Raw genomic sequence first — 17654 nt, forward strand, 5'->3', positions numbered from 1 at the left:
CTTTCAGTTGTTAAATTTCACTTTCTGTAGGCTATGCCTGTTGGCCCATTCACATCCTAACAAGCCTGTTTTTTCTTCTGTCAACGTTGTCGTGGCCGAGTGGTTAAGGTGATGGACCTAGAAATCCATTAGGATCTTCCTGCGCAGGTTCAAATCCTGCCGACAACGAAAATGCATTTTTTTGACCCCTCCGGAGGTTGAAGTTTAGTCGTGTTTCTTATACCAATCGCATCCTCTCAGATCTCCGCAAGTACATAGGGATTAGTTGTCCATTTGGGATAGGACCTGCAGGCCATCTAGTCCCACTTCACACCTTTACACACCTGGTTATCCAGCCTTCTAGCTCTATAGGCCACAGTAGCATAGGTTACAGGTTTGTAGTCAAGCACAGATTTCAGGTGAGATCCCATGATACACTCAAAATACAACAACACGATTCTCATGAATAACCATGAAGCCATTTGCTAAGATTCCCCCATTTTGACATGTGGAAACCTGTTGTCACTCTTACCCTGACGGGAAGCTCCAGACACTTTTTTGGTCCTATCTGAGGCATTTTTAAATTCATGTCAAATTGGCCATATTCTGAAGACACTCTTATAGTCTGCAGGGTAATCGAACTGGCCACATCTAAAGTCAAGCCACAGGTAACAGGTGAGAAACCTTGTTAAACCCTAAAAGAAAAAGAAAAAACTTGATTGCATTGAAATAACCATTAAGTCATTCAGGTCGCAGACTCCCCTATAGGCATGGTTTGAAACCCCCTCCTGACAACTTTTTAGCGCCTGCATGTCATGCACCTTTTGTAAAATCCAGTTGAAAAATAAATGACTTAAGGTAACGTAAATGACACCTAGTTAATATGAGTAGTGAATAACTATCGTATTTTAATATTCTGCAAAAACAGCTAGTTGATGAGAGGCTGAAAGAGAATTGCAAGAATCGCGCAATTTCACAGGCGGGCCCCAAACAGGCAAATAACAAAAATAATCTCGGAACGCAGAACTCGTCGGTCGTTGTCAGTGGATTGTATTGGCGGGAAGAACAAAATATCGTCTGCAGGGTAATCGAAGTCCGCCGCATCTAATGTCAAGTCACAGGTGAGCTGCCTTGTTAAACCCTAAAAATAAATAATAACACGATTGCGTTTGAAATGACCCATTAAGCCATTTGTAAGGATTTCCCCATGTGGACCTGTTGTCACTCTTACCCTGATGGTTGCTGATATTTCCAGACACTTTTTCAGTCTTATCTGAGGAATTTTATCATTTATATCAGAATGGCCATATTCTGATGCCAGTTTAGCGCTCATTCAATGGCGATTTACTACTCTTTCCCATTGAAGGCCATATTGAGGTTAAATCAATGACTGGACTTTTTAATTTATAAAAACAAATGACTATTGAAAGTGCAAGTCAGTATCGTGCATAGTTGTTCTGGTCTCTGTGGTGATTTTAGAGCGTTGTTTCATATTTCTACTTTTACCGCATACACTTTAACCCGATACCCAGTTACTGTGCTGTAGTCAGGATGGCCGAGCGGTCTAAGGCGCTGCGTTCAGGTCGCAGTCTCCCATGGAGGCGTGTGGTTCAAATCCCATTCTGACAGTTTTTTAGTGCTCTCAGGAGCTCATGCCTGCTCAGCAGTAATAATAAGAATGATGAAATAACAACTTCACACAGTGAAATAACAATTCATAATAAACACTCTCAAATGCAGACCTTCTGGAGCTGAGCAAAGATCAAGGTTAAATAAGAAAACAGCTGGACTTAATAACAAATGAATGAGGGGAACATTTTGTGTTATTGCATTATAATGAGTTACTGCATTATCTTTCAGTTGTTAAATTTCACTTTCTGTAGGCTATGCCTGTTGGCCCATTCACTCCTAACAAGCCTGTTTTCTTCTGTCAACTGTTGTCGTGGCCGAGTGGTTAAGGCGATGGACTAGATAATCCATTAGGATCTTCCTGCGCAGGTTCAAATCCTGCCGACAATGAAAATGCATTTTTTTGACCCCTCCGGAGGTTGAAGTTTAGTCGTGTTTCTTATACCAATCGCATCCTCTCAGATCTCCGCAAGTACATAGGGATTAGTTGTCCATTTGGGATAGGACTGCAGGCCATCTGTCCCACTTCACACCTTTACACACCTGTTATCCAGCCTTCTAGCTCTATAGGCCACAGTAGCATAGGTTACAGGTTTGTAGTCAAGCCACAGATTTCAGGTGAGATCCATGATACACTCAACAATACAACAACACGATTCTCATGAATAACCATTAAGCCATTTGCTAAGATTTCCCTATTTTGACATGTGGAAACCTGTTGTCACTCTTACCCTGACGGGAAGCTCCAGACACTTTTTTGGTCCTATCTGAGGCATTTTTAAATTCATGTCAAATTGGCCATATTCTGAAGACACTCTTATAGTCTGCAGGGTAATCGAACTGGCCACATCTAAAGTCAAGCCACAGGTAACAGGTGAGAAACCTTGTTAAACCCTAAAAGAAAAAGAAAAAACTTGATTGCATTGAAAATAACCATTAAGTCATTCAGGTCGCAGACTCCCCTATAGGCATGGTTTGAAACCCCCTCCTGACAACTTTTTAGCGCCTGCATGTCATGCACCTTTGTAAAATCCAGTTGAAAAATAAATGACTTAAGGTAACGTAAATGACACCTAGTTAATATGAGTAGTGAATAACTATCGTATTTTTAATATTCTGCAAAAACAGCTAGTTGATGAGAGGCTGAAAGAGAATTGCAAGAATTGCGCAATTTCACAGGCGGCCCCCAAACTGGCAAATAACAAAAATAATCTCGGAACGCAGAAACTCGTCGGACGTTGTCAGTGGATTGTATTGGCGGGAAGAACAAAAATATCGTCTGCAGGGTAATCGAAGTCGCCGCATCTAATGTCAAGTCACAGGTGAGCTGCCTTGTTAAACCCTAAAAATAAATAATAACACAGATTGCGTTGAAATGACCCATTAAGCCATTTGTAAGGATTTCCCCCATGTGGACCTGTTGTCACTCTTACCCTGATGGTTGCTGATATTTCCAGACACTTTTTCAGTCTTATCTGAGGAATTTTATCATTTATATCAGAATGGCCATATTCTGATGCCAGTTTAGCGCTCATTCAATGGCGATTTACTACTCTTTCCCATTGAAGGCCATATTGAGGTTAAATCAATGACTGGACTTTTTAATTTATGAAAAACAAATGACTATTGAAAGTGCAAGTCAGTATCGTGCATAGTTGTTCTGGTCTCTGTGGTGATTTTAGAGCGTTGTTCATATTTCTACTTTTACCGCATACACTTTAACCCGATACCCAGTTACTGTGCTGTAGTCAGGATGGCCGAGCGGTCTAAGGCGCTGCGTTCAGGTCGCAGTCTCCCATGGAGGCGTGGGTTCAAATCCCACTTCTGACAGTCTTTTTAGTGCCTCTCAGGAGTCATGCTGCTCAGCAGTAATAATAAGAATGATGAAATAACAACTTCACACAGTGAAATAACAATTCATAATAAACACTCTCAAATGCAGACCTTCTGGAGCTGAGCAAAGATCAAGGTTAAATAAGAAAACAGCTTGGACTTAATAACAAATGAATGAGGGGAACATTTTGTGTTATTGCATTATAATGAGTTACTGCATTATCTTTCAGTTGTTAAATTTCACTTTCTGTAGGCTATGCCTGTTGGCCCATTCACTCCTAACAAGCCTGTTTTCTTCTGTCAACGTTGTCGTGGCCGAGTGGTTAAGGCGATGGACTAGAATCCATTAGGATCTTCCTGCGTAGGTTCAAATCCTGCCGACAACTGAAAATGCATTTTTTTGACCCCTCCGGAGGTTGAAGTTTAGTCGTGTTTCTTATACCAATCGCATCCTCTCAGATCTCCGCAAGTACATAGGGATTAGTTGTCCATTTGGGATAGGACTGCAGGCCATCTATCCACTTCACACCTTTACACACCTGGTTATCCAGCCTTCTAGCTCTATAGGCCACAGTAGCATAGTTACAGGTTTGTAGTCAAGCCACAGATTTCAGGTGAGATCCCATGATACACTCAACAATACAACAACACGATTCTCATGAATAACCATTAAGCATTTGCTAAGATTTCCCCTATTTTGACATGTGGAAACCTGTTGTCACTCTTACCCTGACGGGAAGCTCCAGACACTTTTTTGGTCCTATCTGAGGCATTTTTAAATTCATGTCAAATTGGCCATATTCTGAAGACACTCTTATAGTCTGCAGGGTAATCGAACTGGCCACATCTAAAGTCAAGCCACAGGTAACAGGTGAGAAACCTTGTTAAACCCTAAAAGAAAAAGAAAAAACTTGATTGCATTGAAAATAACCATTAAGTCATTCAGGTCGCAGACTCCCTATAGGCATGGTTTGAAACCCCCTCCTGACAACTTTTTAGCGCCTGCATGTCATGCACCTTTGTAAAATCCAGTTGAAAAATAAATGACTTAAGGTAACGTAAATGACACCTAGTTAATATGAGTAGTGAATAACTATCGTATTTTAATATTCTGCAAAACAGCTAGTTGATGAGAGGCTGAAAGAGAATTGCAAGAATCGCGCAATTTCACAGGCGGGCCCCAAACAGGCAAATAACAAAAATAATCTCGGAACGCAGAACTCGTCGGTCGTTGTCAGTGGATTGTATTGGCGGGAAGAACAAAAATATCGTCTGCAGGGTAATCGAAGTCGCCGCATCTAATGTCAAGTCACAGGTGAGCTGCCTTGTTAAACCCTAAAAATAAATAATAACACGATTGCGTTGAAATGACCCATTAAGCCATTTGTAAGGATTTCCCCCATGTGGACCTGTTGTCACTCTTACCCTGATGGTTGCTGATATTTCCAGACACTTTTTCAGTCTTATCTGAGGAATTTTATCATTTATATCAGAATGGCCATATTCTGATGCCAGTTTAGCGCTCATTCAATGGCGATTTACTACTCTTTCCCATTGAAGGCCATATTGAGGTTAAATCAATGACTGGACTTTTTAATTTATAAAAACAAATGACTATTGAAAGTGCAAGTCAGTATCGTGCATAGTTGTTCTGGTCTCTGTGGTGATTTTAGAGCGTTGTTCATATTTCTACTTTTACCCGCATACACTTTAACCCGATACCCAGTTACTGTGCTGTAGTCAGGATGGCCGAGCGGTCTAAGGCGCTGCGTTCAGGTCGCAGTCTCCCATGGAGGCGTGGGTTCAAATCCCACTTCTGACAGTTTTTTAGTGCCTCTCAGGAGTCATGCTGCTCAGCAGTAATAATAAGAATGATGAAATAACAACTTCACACAGTGAAATAACAATTCATAATAAACACTCTCAAATGCAGACCTTCTGGAGCTGAGCAAAGATCAAGGTTAAATAAGAAAACAGCTGGACTTAATAACAAATGAATGAGGGGAACATTTTGTGTTATTGCATTATAATGAGTTACTGCATTATCTTTCAGTTGTTAAATTTCACTTTCTGTAGGCTATGCCTGTTGGCCCATTCACTCCTAACAAGCCTGTTTTTTCTGTCAACGTTGTCGTGGCCGAGTGGTTAAGGCGATGGACTAGAAATCCATTAGGATCTTCCTGCGCAGGTTCAAATCCTGCCGACAACTGAAAATGCATTTTTTTGACCCCTCCGGAGGTTGAAGTTTAGTCGTGTTTCTTATACCAATCGCATCCTCTCAGATCTCCGCAAGTACATAGGGATTAGTTGTCCATTTGGGATAGGACTGCAGGCCATCTGTCCCACTTCACACCTTTACACACCTGGTTATCCAGCCTTCTAGCTCTATAGGCCACAGTAGCATAGGTTACAGGTTTGTAGTCAAGCCACAGATTTCAGGTGAGATCCCATGATACACTCAACAATACAACAACACGATTCTCATGAATAACCATTAAGCCATTTGCTAAGATTTCCCCCATTTTGACATGTGGAAACCTGTTGTCACTCTTACCCTGACGGGAAGCTCCAGACACTTTTTTGGTCCTATCTGAGGCATTTTTAAATTCATGTCAAATTGGCCATATTCTGAAGACACTCTTATAGTCTGCAGGGTAATCGAACTGGCCACATCTAAAGTCAAGCCACAGGTAACAGGTGAGAAACCTTGTTAAACCCTAAAAGAAAAAGAAAAAACTTGATTGCATTGAAAATAACCATTAAGTCATTCAGGTCGCAGACTCCCCTATAGGCATGGTTTGAAACCCCCTCCTGACAACTTTTTAGCGCCTGCATGTCATGCACCTTTGTAAAATCCAGTTGAAAATAAATGACTTAAGGTAACGTAAATGACACCTAGTTAATATGAGTAGTGAATAACTATCGTATTTTTAATATTCTGCAAAAACAGCTAGTTGATGAGAGGCTGAAAGAGAATTGCAAGAATCGCGCAATTTCACAGGCGGGCCCCAAACAGGCAAATAACAAAAATAATCTCGGAACGCAGAACTCGTCGGTCGTTGTCAGTGGATTGTATTGGCGGGAAGAACAAAAATATCGTCTGCAGGGTAATCGAAGTCGCCGCATCTAATGTCAAGTCACAGGTGAGCTGCCTTGTTAAACCCTAAAAATAAATAATAACACGATTGCGTTGAAATGACCCATTAAGCCATTTGTAAGGATTTCCCCCATGTGGACCTGTTGTCACTCTTACCCTGATGGTTGCTGATATTTCCAGACACTTTTTCAGTCTTATCTGAGGAATTTTATCATTTATATCAGAATGGCCATATTCTGATGCCAGTTTAGCGCTCATTCAATGGCGATTTACTACTCTTTCCCATTGAAGGCCATATTGAGGTTAAATCAATGACTGGACTTTTTAATTTATAAAAACAAATGACTATTGAAAGTGCAAGTCAGTATCGTGCATAGTTGTTCTGGTCTCTGTGGTGATTTTAGAGCGTTGTTCATATTTCTACTTTTACCGCATACACTTTAACCCGATACCCAGTTACTGTGCTGTAGTCAGGATGGCCGAGCGGTCTAAGGCGCTGCGTTCAGGTCGCAGTCTCCCATGGAGGCGTGGGTTCAAATCCCACTTCTGACAGTTTTTTAGTGCCTCTCAGGAGTCATGCTGCTCAGCAGTAATAATAAGAATGATGAAATAACAACTTCACACAGTGAAATAACAATTCATAATAAACACTCTCAAATGCAGACCTTCTGGAGCTGAGCAAAGATCAAGGTTAAATAAGAAAACAGCTGGACTTAATAACAAATGAATGAGGGGAACATTTTGTGTTATTGCATTATAATGAGTTACTGCATTATCTTTCAGTTGTTAAATTTCACTTTCTGTAGGCTATGCCTGTTGGCCCATTCACTCCTAACAAGCCTGTTTTCTTCTGTCAACGTTGTCGTGGCCGAGTGGTTAAGGCGATGGACTAGAAATCCATTAGGATCTTCCTGCGCAGGTTCAAATCCTGCCGACAACGAAAATGCATTTTTTTTGACCCCTCCGGAGGTTGAAGTTTAGTCGTGTTTCTTATACCAATCGCATCCTCTCAGATCTCCGCAAGTACATAGGGATTAGTTGTCCATTTGGGATAGGACTGCAGGCCATCTAGTCCCACTTCACACCTTTACACACCTGGTTATCCAGCCTTCTAGCTCTATAGGCCACAGTAGCATAGGTTACAGGTTTGTAGTCAAGCCACAGATTTCAGGTGAGATCCCATGATACACTCAACAATACAACAACACGATTCTCATGAATAACCATTAAGCCATTTGCTAAGATTTCCCCATTTTGACATGTGGAAACCTGTTGTCACTCTTACCCTGACGGGAAGCTCCAGACACTTTTTTGGTCCTATCTGAGGCATTTTTAAATTCATGTCAAATTGGCCATATTCTGAAGACACTCTTATAGTCTGCAGGGTAATCGAACTGGCCACATCTAAAGTCAAGCCACAGGTAACAGGTGAGAAACCTTGTTAAACCCTAAAAGAAAAAGAAAAAACTCGATTGCATTGAAAATAACCATTAAGTCATTCAGGTCGCAGACTCCCCTATAGGCATGGTTTGAAACCCCCTCCTGACAACTTTTTAGCGCCTGCATGTCATGCACCTTTGTAAAATCCAGTTGAAAAATAAATGACTTAAGGTAACGTAAATGACACCTAGTTAATATGAGTAGTGAATAACTATCGTATTTTTAATATTCTGCAAAAACAGCTAGTTGATGAGAGGCTGAAAGAGAATTGCAAGAATCGCGCAATTTCACAGGCGGGCCCCAAACAGGCAAATAACAAAAATAATCTCGGAACGCAGAACTCGTCGGTCGTTGTCAGTGGATTGTATTGGCGGGAAGAACAAAAATATCGTCTGCAGGGTAATCGAAGTCGCCGCATCTAATGTCAAGTCACAGGTGAGCTGCCTTGTTAAACCCTAAAAATAAATAATAACACGATTGCGTTGAAATGACCCATTAAGCCATTTGTAAGGATTTCCCCCATGTGGACCTGTTGTCACTCTTACCCTGATGGTTGCTGATATTTCCAGACACTTTTTCAGTCTTATCTGAGGAATTTTATCATTTATATCAGAATGGCCATATTCTGATGCCAGTTTAGCGCTCATTCAATGACGATTTACTACTCTTTCCCATTGAAGGCCATATTGAGGTTAAATCAATGACTGGACTTTTTAATTTATAAAAACAAATGACTATTGAAAGTGCAAGTCAGTATCGTGCATAGTTGTTCTGGTCTCTGTGGTGATTTTAGAGCGTTGTTCATATTTCTACTTTTACCGCATACACTTTAACCCGATACCCAGTTACTGTGCTGTAGTCAGGATGGCCGAGCGGTCTAAGGCGCTGCGTTCAGGTCGCAGTCTCCCATGGAGGCGTGGGTTCAAATCCCACTTCTGACAGTTTTTTAGTGCCTCTCAGGAGTCATGCTGCTCAGCAGTAATAATAAGAATGATGAAATAACAACTTCACACAGTGAAATAACAATTCATAATAAACACTCTCAAATGCAGACCTTCTGGAGCTGAGCAAAGATCAAGGTTAAATAAGAAAACAGCTGGACTTAATAACAAATGAATGAGGGGAACATTTTGTGTTATTGCATTATAATGAGTTACTGCATTATCTTTCAGTTGTTAAATTTCACTTTCTGTAGGCTATGCCTGTTGGCCCATTCACTCCTAACAAGCCTGTTTTCTTCTGTCAACGTTGTCGTGGCCGAGTGGTTAAGGCGATGGACTAGAAATCCATTAGGATCTTCCTGCGCAGGTTCAAATCCTGCCGACAATGAAAATGCATTTTTTTGACCCCTCCGGAGGTTGAAGTTTAGTCGTGTTTCTTATACCAATCGCATCCTCTCAGATCTCCGCAAGTACATAGGGATTAGTTGTCCATTTGGGATAGGACTGCAGGCCATCTATCCCACTTCACACCTTTACACACCTGGTTATCCAGCCTTCTAGCTCTATAGGCCACAGTAGCATAGGTTACAGGTTTGTAGTCAAGCCACAGATTTCAGGTGAGATCCCATGATACACTCAACAATACAACAACACGATTCTCATGAATAACCATTAAGCCATTTGCTAAGATTTCCCCCATTTTGACATGTGGAAACCTGTTGTCACTCTTACCCTGACGGGAAGCTCCAGACACTTTTTGGTCCTATCTGAGGCATTTTTAAATTCATGTCAAATTGGCCATATTCTGAAGACACTCTTATAGTCTGCAGGGTAATCGAACTGGCCACATCTAAAGTCAAGCCACAGGTAACAGGTGAGAAACCTTGTTAAACCCTAAAAGAAAAAGAAAAAACTTCGATTGCATTGAAAATAACCATTAAGTCATTCAGGTCGCAGACTCCCCTATAGGCATGGTTTGAAACCCCCTCCTGACAACTTTTTAGCGCCTGCATGTCATGCACCTTTGTAAAATCCAGTTGAAAAATAAATGACTTAAGGTAACGTAAATGACACCTAGTTAATATGAGTAGTGAATAACTATCGTATTTTTAATATTCTGCAAAAACAGCTAGTTGATGAGAGGCTGAAAGAGAATTGCAAGAATCGCGCAATTTCACAGGCGGGCCCCAAACAGGCAAATAACAAAAATAATCTCGGAACGCAGAACTCGTCGGTCGTTGTCAGTGGATTGTATTGGCGGGAAGAACAAAAATATCGTCTGCAGGGTAATCGAAGTCGCCGCATCTAATGTCAAGTCACAGGTGAGCTGCCTTGTTAAACCCTAAAAATAAATAATAACACGATTGCGTTGAAATGACCCATTAAGCCATTTGTAAGGATTTCCCCCATGTGGACCTGTTGTCACTCTTACCCTGATGGTTGCTGATATTTCCAGACACTTTTTCAGTCTTATCTGAGGAATTTTATCATTTATATCAGAATGGCCATATTCTGATGCCAGTTTAGCGCTCATTCAATGACGATTTACTACTCTTTCCCATTGAAGGCCATATTGAGGTTAAATCAATGACTGGACTTTTTAATTTATAAAAACAAATGACTATTGAAAGTGCAAGTCAGTATCGTGCATAGTTGTTCTGGTCTCTGTGGTGATTTTAGAGCGTTGTTCATATTTCTACTTTTACCGCATACACTTTAACCCGATACCCAGTTACTGTGCTGTAGTCAGGATGGCCGAGCGGTCTAAGGCGCTGCGTTCAGGTCGCAGTCTCCCATGGAGGCGTGGGTTCAAATCCCACTTCTGACAGTTTTTTAGTGCCTCTCAGGAGTCATGCTGCTCAGCAGTAATAATAAGAATGATGAAATAACAACTTCACACAGTGAAATAACAATTCATAATAAACACTCTCAAATGCAGACCTTCTGGAGCTGAGCAAAGATCAAGGTTAAATAAGAAAACAGCTGGACTTAATAACAAATGAATGAGGGGAACATTTTGTGTTATTGCATTATAATGAGTTACTGCATTATCTTTCAGTTGTTAAATTTCACTTTCTGTAGGCTATGCCTGTTGGCCCATTCACTCCTAACAAGCCTGTTTTCTTCTGTCAACGTTGTCGTGGCCGAGTGGTTAAGGCGATGGACTAGAAATCCATTAGGATCTTCCTGCGCAGGTTCAAATCCTGCCGACAATGAAAATGCATTTTTTTGACCCCTCCGGAGGTTGAAGTTTAGTCGTGTTTCTTATACCAATCGCATCCTCTCAGATCTCCGCAAGTACATAGGGATTAGTTGTCCATTTGGGATAGGACTGCAGGCCATCTATCCCACTTCACACCTTTACACACCTGGTTATCCAGCCTTCTAGCTCTATAGGCCACAGTAGCATAGGTTACAGGTTTGTAGTCAAGCCACAGATTTCAGGTGAGATCCCATGATACACTCAACAATACAACAACACGATTCTCATGAATAACCATTAAGCCATTTGCTAAGATTTCCCCCATTTTGACATGTGGAAACCTGTTGTCACTCTTACCCTGACGGGAAGCTCCAGACACTTTTTTGGTCCTATCTGAGGCATTTTTAAATTCATGTCAAATTGGCCATATTCTGAAGACACTCTTATAGTCTGCAGGGTAATCGAACTGGCCACATCTAAAGTCAAGCCACAGGTAACAGGTGAGAAACCTTGTTAAACCCTAAAAGAAAAAGAAAAAACTTGATTGCATTGAAAATAACCATTAAGTCATTCAGGTCGCAGACTCCCCTATAGGCATGGTTTGAAACCCCCTCCTGACAACTTTTTAGCGCCTGCATGTCATGCACCTTTGTAAAATCCAGTTGAAAAATAAATGACTTAAGGTAACGTAAATGACACCTAGTTAATATGAGTAGTGAATAACTATCGTATTTTTAATATTCTGCAAAAACAGCTAGTTGATGAGAGGCTGAAAGAGAATTGCAAGAATCGCGCAATTTCACAGGCGGGCCCCAAACAGGCAAATAACAAAAATAATCTCGGAACGCAGAACTCGTCGGTCGTTGTCAGTGGATTGTATTGGCGGGAAGAACAAAAATATCGTCTGCAGGGTAATCGAAGTCGCCGCATCTAATGTCAAGTCACAGGTGAGCTGCCTTGTTAAACCCTAAAAATAAATAATAACACGATTGCGTTGAAATGACTCATTAAGCCATTTGTAAGGATTTCCCCCATGTGGACCTGTTGTCACTCTTACCCTGATGGTTGCTGATATTTCCAGACACTTTTTCAGTCTTATCTGAGGAATTTTATCATTTATATCAGAATGGCCATATTCTGATGCCAGTTTAGCGCTCATTCAATGACGATTTACTACTCTTTCCCATTGAAGGCCATATTGAGGTTAAATCAATGACTGGACTTTTTAATTTATAAAAACAAATGACTATTGAAAGTGCAAGTCAGTATCGTGCATAGTTGTTCTGGTCTCTGTGGTGATTTTAGAGCGTTGTTCATATTTCTACTTTTACCGCATACACTTTAACCCGATACCCAGTTACTGTGCTGTAGTCAGGATGGCCGAGCGGTCTAAGGCGCTGCGTTCAGGTCGCAGTCTCCCATGGAGGCGTGGGTTCAAATCCCACTTCTGACAGTTTTTTAGTGCCTCTCAGGAGTCATGCTGCTCAGCAGTAATAATAAGAATGATGAAATAACAACTTCACACAGTGAAATAACAATTCATAATAAACACTCTCAAATGCAGACCTTCTGGAGCTGAGCAAAGATCAAGGTTAAATAAGAAAACAGCTGGACTTAATAACAAATGAATGAGGGGAACATTTTGTGTTATTGCATTATAATGAGTTACTGCATTATCTTTCAGTTGTTAAATTTCACTTTCTGTAGGCTATGCCTGTTGGCCCATTCACTCCTAACAAGCCTTGTTTTCTTCTGTCAACGTTGTCGTGGCCGAGTGGTTAAGGCGATGGACTAGAAATCCATTAGGATCTTCCTGCGCAGGTTCAAATCCTGCCGACAACTGAAAATGCATTTTTTTGACCCCTCCGGAGGTTGAAGTTTAGTCGTGTTTCTTATACCAATCGCATCCTCTCAGATCTCCGCAAGTACATAGGGATTAGTTGTCCATTTGGGATAGGACTGCAGGCCATCTGTCCCACTTCACACCTTTACACACCTGGTTATCCAGCCTTCTAGCTCTATAGGCCACAGTAGCATAGGTTACAGGTTTGTAGTCAAGCCACAGATTTCAGGTGAGATCCCATGATACACTCAACAATACAACAACACGATTCTCATGAATAACCATGAAGCCATTTGCTAAGATTTCCCCCATTTTGACATGTGGAAACCTGTTGTCACTCTTACCCTGACGGGAAGCTCCAGACACTTTTTTGGTCCTATCTGAGGCATTTTTAAATTCATGTCAAATTGGCCATATTCTGAAGACACTCTTATAGTCTGCAGGGTAATCGAACTGGCCACATCTAAAGTCAAGCCACAGGTAACAGGTGAGAAACCTTGTTAAACCCTAAAAGAAAAAGAAAAACTCGATTGCATTGAAATAACCATTAAGTCATTCAGGTCGCAGACTCCCCTATAGGCATGGTTTGAAACCCCCTCCTGACAACTTTTTAGCGCCTGCATGTCATGCACCTTTGTAAAATCCAGTTGAAAAATAAATGACTTAAGGTAACGTAAATGACACCTAGTTAATATGAGTAGTGAATAACTATCGATATTTTTAATATTCTGCAAAAACAGCTAGTTGATGAGAGGCTGAAAGAGAATTGCAAGAATCGAGCAATTTCACAGGCGGGCCCCAAACAGGCAAATAACAAAAATAATCTCGGAACGCAGAACTCGTCGGTCGTTGTCAGTGGATTGTATTGGCGGGAAGAACAAAAATATCGTCTGCAAGGGTAATCGAAGTCGCCGCATCTAATGTCAAGTCACAGGTGAGCTGCCTTGTTAAACCCTAAAAATAAATAATAACACGATTGCGTTGAAATGACCCATTAAGCCATTTGTAAGGATTTCCCCCATGTGGACCTGTTGTCACTCTTACCCTGATGGTTGCTGATATTTCCAGACACTTTTTCAGTCTTATCTGAGGAATTTTATCATTTATATCAGAATGGCCATATTCTGATGCCAGTTTAGCGCTCATTCAATGACGATTTACTACTCTTTCCCATTGAAGGCCATATTGAGGTTAAATCAATGACTGGACTTTTTAATTTATAAAAACAAATGACTATTGAAAGTGCAAGTCAGTATCGTGCATAGTTGTTCTGGTCTCTGTGGTGATTTTAGAGCGTTGTTCATATTTCTACTTTTACCGCATACACTTTAACCCGATACCCAGTTACTGTGCTGTAGTCAGGATGGCCGAGCGGTCTAAGGCGCTGCGTTCAGGTCGCAGTCTCCCATGGAGGCGTGGGTTCAAATCCCACTTCTGACAGTTTTTTAGTGCCTCTCAGGAGTCATGCTGCTCAGCAGTAATAATAAGAATGATGAAATAACAACTTCACACAGTGAAATAACAATTCATAATAAACACTCTCAAATGCAGACCTTCTGGAGCTGAGCAAAGATCAAGGTTAAATAAGAAAACAGCTGGACTTAATAACAAATGAATGAGGGGAACATTTTGTGTTATTGCATTATAATGAGTTACTGCATTATCTTTCAGTTGTTAAATTTCACTTTCTGTAGGCTATGCCTGTTGGCCCATTCACTCCTAACAAGCCTGTTTTCATTCTGTCAACGTTTGTCGTGGCCGAGTGGTTAAGGCGATGGACTAGAAATCCATTAGGATCTTCCTGCGTAGGTTCAAATCCTGCCGACAACGAAAATGCATTTTTTCTGACCCCTCCGGAGGTTGAAGTTTAGTCGTGTTTCTTATACCAATCGCATCCTCTCAGATCTCCGCAAGTACATAGGGATTAGTTGTCCATTTGGGATAGGACTGCAGGCCATCTATCCCACTTCACACCTTTACACACCTGGTTATCCAGCCTTCTAGCTCTATAGGCCACAGTAGCATAGGTTACAGGTTTGTAGTCAAGCCACAGATTTCAGGTGAGATCCCATGATACACTCAACAATACAACAACACGATTCTCATGAATAACCATTAAGCCATTTGCTAAGATTTCCCCCATTTTGACATGTGGAAACCTGTTGTCACTCTTACCCTGACGGGAAGCTCCAGACACTTTTTTGGTCCTATCTGAGGCATTTTTAAATTCATGTCAAATTGGCCATATTCTGAAGACACTCTTATAGTCTGCAGGGTAATCGAACTGGCCACATCTAAAGTCAAGCCACAGGTAACAGGTGAGAAACCTTGTTAAACCCTAAAAGAAAAAGAAAAAACTCAATTGCATTGAAAATAACCATTAAGTCATTCAGGTCGCAGACTCCCCTATAGGCATGGTTTGAAACCCCCTCCTGACAACTTTTTAGCGCCTGCATGTCATGCACCTTTGTAAAATCCAGTTGAAAAATAAATGACTTAAGGTAACGTAAATGACACCTAGTTAATATGAGTAGTGAATAACTATCGTATTTGTAATATTCTGCAAAAACAGCTAGTTGATGAGAGGCTGAAAGAGAATTGCAAGAATCGCGCAATTTCACAGGCGGGCCCCAAACAGGCAAATAACAAAAATAATCTCGGAACGCAGAACTCGTCGGTCGTTGTCAGTGGATTGTATTGGCGGGAAGAACAAAAATATCGTCTGCAGGGTAATCAAAGTCGCCGCATCTAATGTCAAATCACAGGTGAGCTGCCTTGTTAAACCCTGAAAATAAATAATAACACGATTGCGTTGAAATGACTCATTAAGCCATTTGTAAGGATTTCCCCCATGTGGACCTGTTGTCACTCTTACCCTGATGGTTGCTGATATTTCCAGACACTTTTTCAGTCTTATCTGAGGAATTTTATCATTTATATCAGAATGGCCATATTCTGATGCCAGTTTAGCGCTCATTCAATGACGATTTACTACTCTTTCCCATTGAAGGCCATATTGAGGTTAAATCAATGACTGGACTTTTTAATTTATAAAAACAAATGACTATTGAAAGTGCAAGTCAGTATCGTGCATAGTTGTTCTGGTCTCTGTGGTGATTTTAGAGCGTTGTTCATATTTCTACTTTTACCGCATACACTTTAACCCGATACCCAGTTACTGTGCTGTAGTCAGGATGGCCGAGCGGTCTAAGGCGCTGCGTTCAGGTCGCAGTCTCCCATGGAGGCGTGGGTTCAAATCCCACTTCTGACAGTTTTTTAGTGCCTCTCAGGAGTCATGCTGCTCAGCAGTAATAATAAGAATGATGAAATAACAACTTCACACAGTGAAATAACAATTCATAATAAACACTCTCAAATGCAGACCTTCTGGAGCTGAGCAAAGATCAAGGTTAAATAAGAAAACAGCTGGACTTAATAACAAATGAATGAGGGGAACATTTTGTGTTATTGCATTATAATGAGTTACTGCATTATCTTTCAGTTGTTAAATTTCACTTTCTGTAGGCTATGCCTGTTGGCCCATTCACTCCTAACAAGCTTGTTTTCTTCTGTCAATGTTGTCGTGGCCGAGTGGTTAAGGCGATGGACTAGAAATCCATTAGGATCTTCCTGCGCAGGTTCAAATCCTGCCGACAACGAAAATGCATTTTTTTGACCCCTCCGGAGGTTGAAGTTTAGTCGTGTTTCTTATACCAATCGCATCCTCTCAGATCTCCGCAAGTACATAGGGATTAGTTGTCCATTTGGGATAGGACTGCAGGCCATCTGTCCCACTTCACACCTTTACACACCTGGTTATCCAGCCTTCTAGCTCTATAGGCCACAGTAGCATAGGTTACAGGTTTGTAGTCAAGCCACAGATTTCAGGTGAGATCCCATGATACACTCAACAATACAACAACACGATTCTCATGAATAACCATTAAGCCATTTGCTAAGATTTCCCCCATTTTGACATGTGGAAACCTGTTGTCACTCTTACCCTGACGGGAAGCTCCAGACACATTTTTGGTCCAATCTGAGGCATTTTTAAATTCATGTCAAATTGGCCATATTCTGAAGACACTCTTATAGTCTGCAGGGTAATCGAACTGGCCACATCTAAAGTCAAGCCACAGGTAACAGGTGAGAAACCTTGTTAAACCCTAAAAGAAAAAGAAAAAACTCAATTGCATTGAAAATAACCATTAAGTCATTCAGGTCGCAGACTCCCCTATAGGCATGGTTTGAAACCCCCTCCTGACAACTTTTTAGCGCCTGCATGTCATGCACCTTTGTAAAATCCAGTTGAAAAATAAATGACTTAAGGTAACGTAAATGACACCTAGTTAATATGAGTAGTGAATAACTATCGAATTTGTAATATTCTGCAAAAACAGCTAGTTGATGAGAGGCTGAAAGAGAATTGCAAGAATCGCGCAATTTCACAGGCGGGCCCCAAACAGGCAAATAACAAAAATAATCTCGGAACGCAGAACTCGTCGGTCGTTGTCAGTGGATTGTATTGGCGGGAAGAACAAAAATATCGTCTGCAGGGTAATCGAAGTCGCCGCATCTAATGTCAAGTCACAGGTGAGCTGCCTTGTTAAACCCTAAAAATAAATAATAACACGATTGCGTTGAAATGACCCATTAAGCCATTTGTAAGGATTTCCCCCATGTGGACCT

At 41.1% G+C, this 17654-nt stretch overlaps 13 non-coding genes across 13 annotated transcripts; all 13 read left to right on the forward strand.

Moving 5' to 3' along the window:
* Positions 1 to 85: 85 nt before the first annotated feature.
* On the forward strand, positions 86 to 168 carry trnal-uag. Its single transcript has one exon. It is a non-coding gene; the product is annotated as a tRNA-Leu (tRNA).
* A 3187-nt stretch (positions 169 to 3355) lies between these two features.
* trnal-cag lies at positions 3356 to 3438 on the forward strand. The gene has a single exon. It is a non-coding gene; the product is annotated as a tRNA-Leu (tRNA).
* A 1742-nt stretch (positions 3439 to 5180) lies between these two features.
* trnal-cag lies at positions 5181 to 5263 on the forward strand. The gene has a single exon. It is a non-coding gene; the product is annotated as a tRNA-Leu (tRNA).
* A 305-nt stretch (positions 5264 to 5568) lies between these two features.
* On the forward strand, positions 5569 to 5650 carry trnas-aga. Its single transcript has one exon. It is a non-coding gene; the product is annotated as a tRNA-Ser (tRNA).
* Positions 5651 to 7007: 1357 nt separating this feature from the next.
* On the forward strand, positions 7008 to 7090 carry trnal-cag. The gene has a single exon. It is a non-coding gene; the product is annotated as a tRNA-Leu (tRNA).
* Positions 7091 to 7396: 306 nt separating this feature from the next.
* trnas-aga lies at positions 7397 to 7478 on the forward strand. The gene has a single exon. It is a non-coding gene; the product is annotated as a tRNA-Ser (tRNA).
* A 1358-nt stretch (positions 7479 to 8836) lies between these two features.
* On the forward strand, positions 8837 to 8919 carry trnal-cag. Its single transcript has one exon. It is a non-coding gene; the product is annotated as a tRNA-Leu (tRNA).
* A 1745-nt stretch (positions 8920 to 10664) lies between these two features.
* On the forward strand, positions 10665 to 10747 carry trnal-cag. Its single transcript has one exon. It is a non-coding gene; the product is annotated as a tRNA-Leu (tRNA).
* A 1745-nt stretch (positions 10748 to 12492) lies between these two features.
* On the forward strand, positions 12493 to 12575 carry trnal-cag. The gene has a single exon. It is a non-coding gene; the product is annotated as a tRNA-Leu (tRNA).
* Positions 12576 to 12882: 307 nt separating this feature from the next.
* On the forward strand, positions 12883 to 12964 carry trnas-aga. The gene has a single exon. It is a non-coding gene; the product is annotated as a tRNA-Ser (tRNA).
* Positions 12965 to 14322: 1358 nt separating this feature from the next.
* On the forward strand, positions 14323 to 14405 carry trnal-cag. The gene has a single exon. It is a non-coding gene; the product is annotated as a tRNA-Leu (tRNA).
* A 1748-nt stretch (positions 14406 to 16153) lies between these two features.
* trnal-cag lies at positions 16154 to 16236 on the forward strand. Its single transcript has one exon. It is a non-coding gene; the product is annotated as a tRNA-Leu (tRNA).
* Positions 16237 to 16542: 306 nt separating this feature from the next.
* On the forward strand, positions 16543 to 16624 carry trnas-aga. Its single transcript has one exon. It is a non-coding gene; the product is annotated as a tRNA-Ser (tRNA).
* The last annotated feature ends 1030 nt before the right edge of the window (positions 16625 to 17654 follow it).

This window comes from Oncorhynchus mykiss, unplaced genomic scaffold, assembly GCF_013265735.2.
Source record: "Oncorhynchus mykiss isolate Arlee unplaced genomic scaffold, USDA_OmykA_1.1 un_scaffold_501, whole genome shotgun sequence".
In the NCBI taxonomy this organism is placed as follows: domain Eukaryota; kingdom Metazoa; phylum Chordata; class Actinopteri; order Salmoniformes; family Salmonidae; genus Oncorhynchus; species Oncorhynchus mykiss.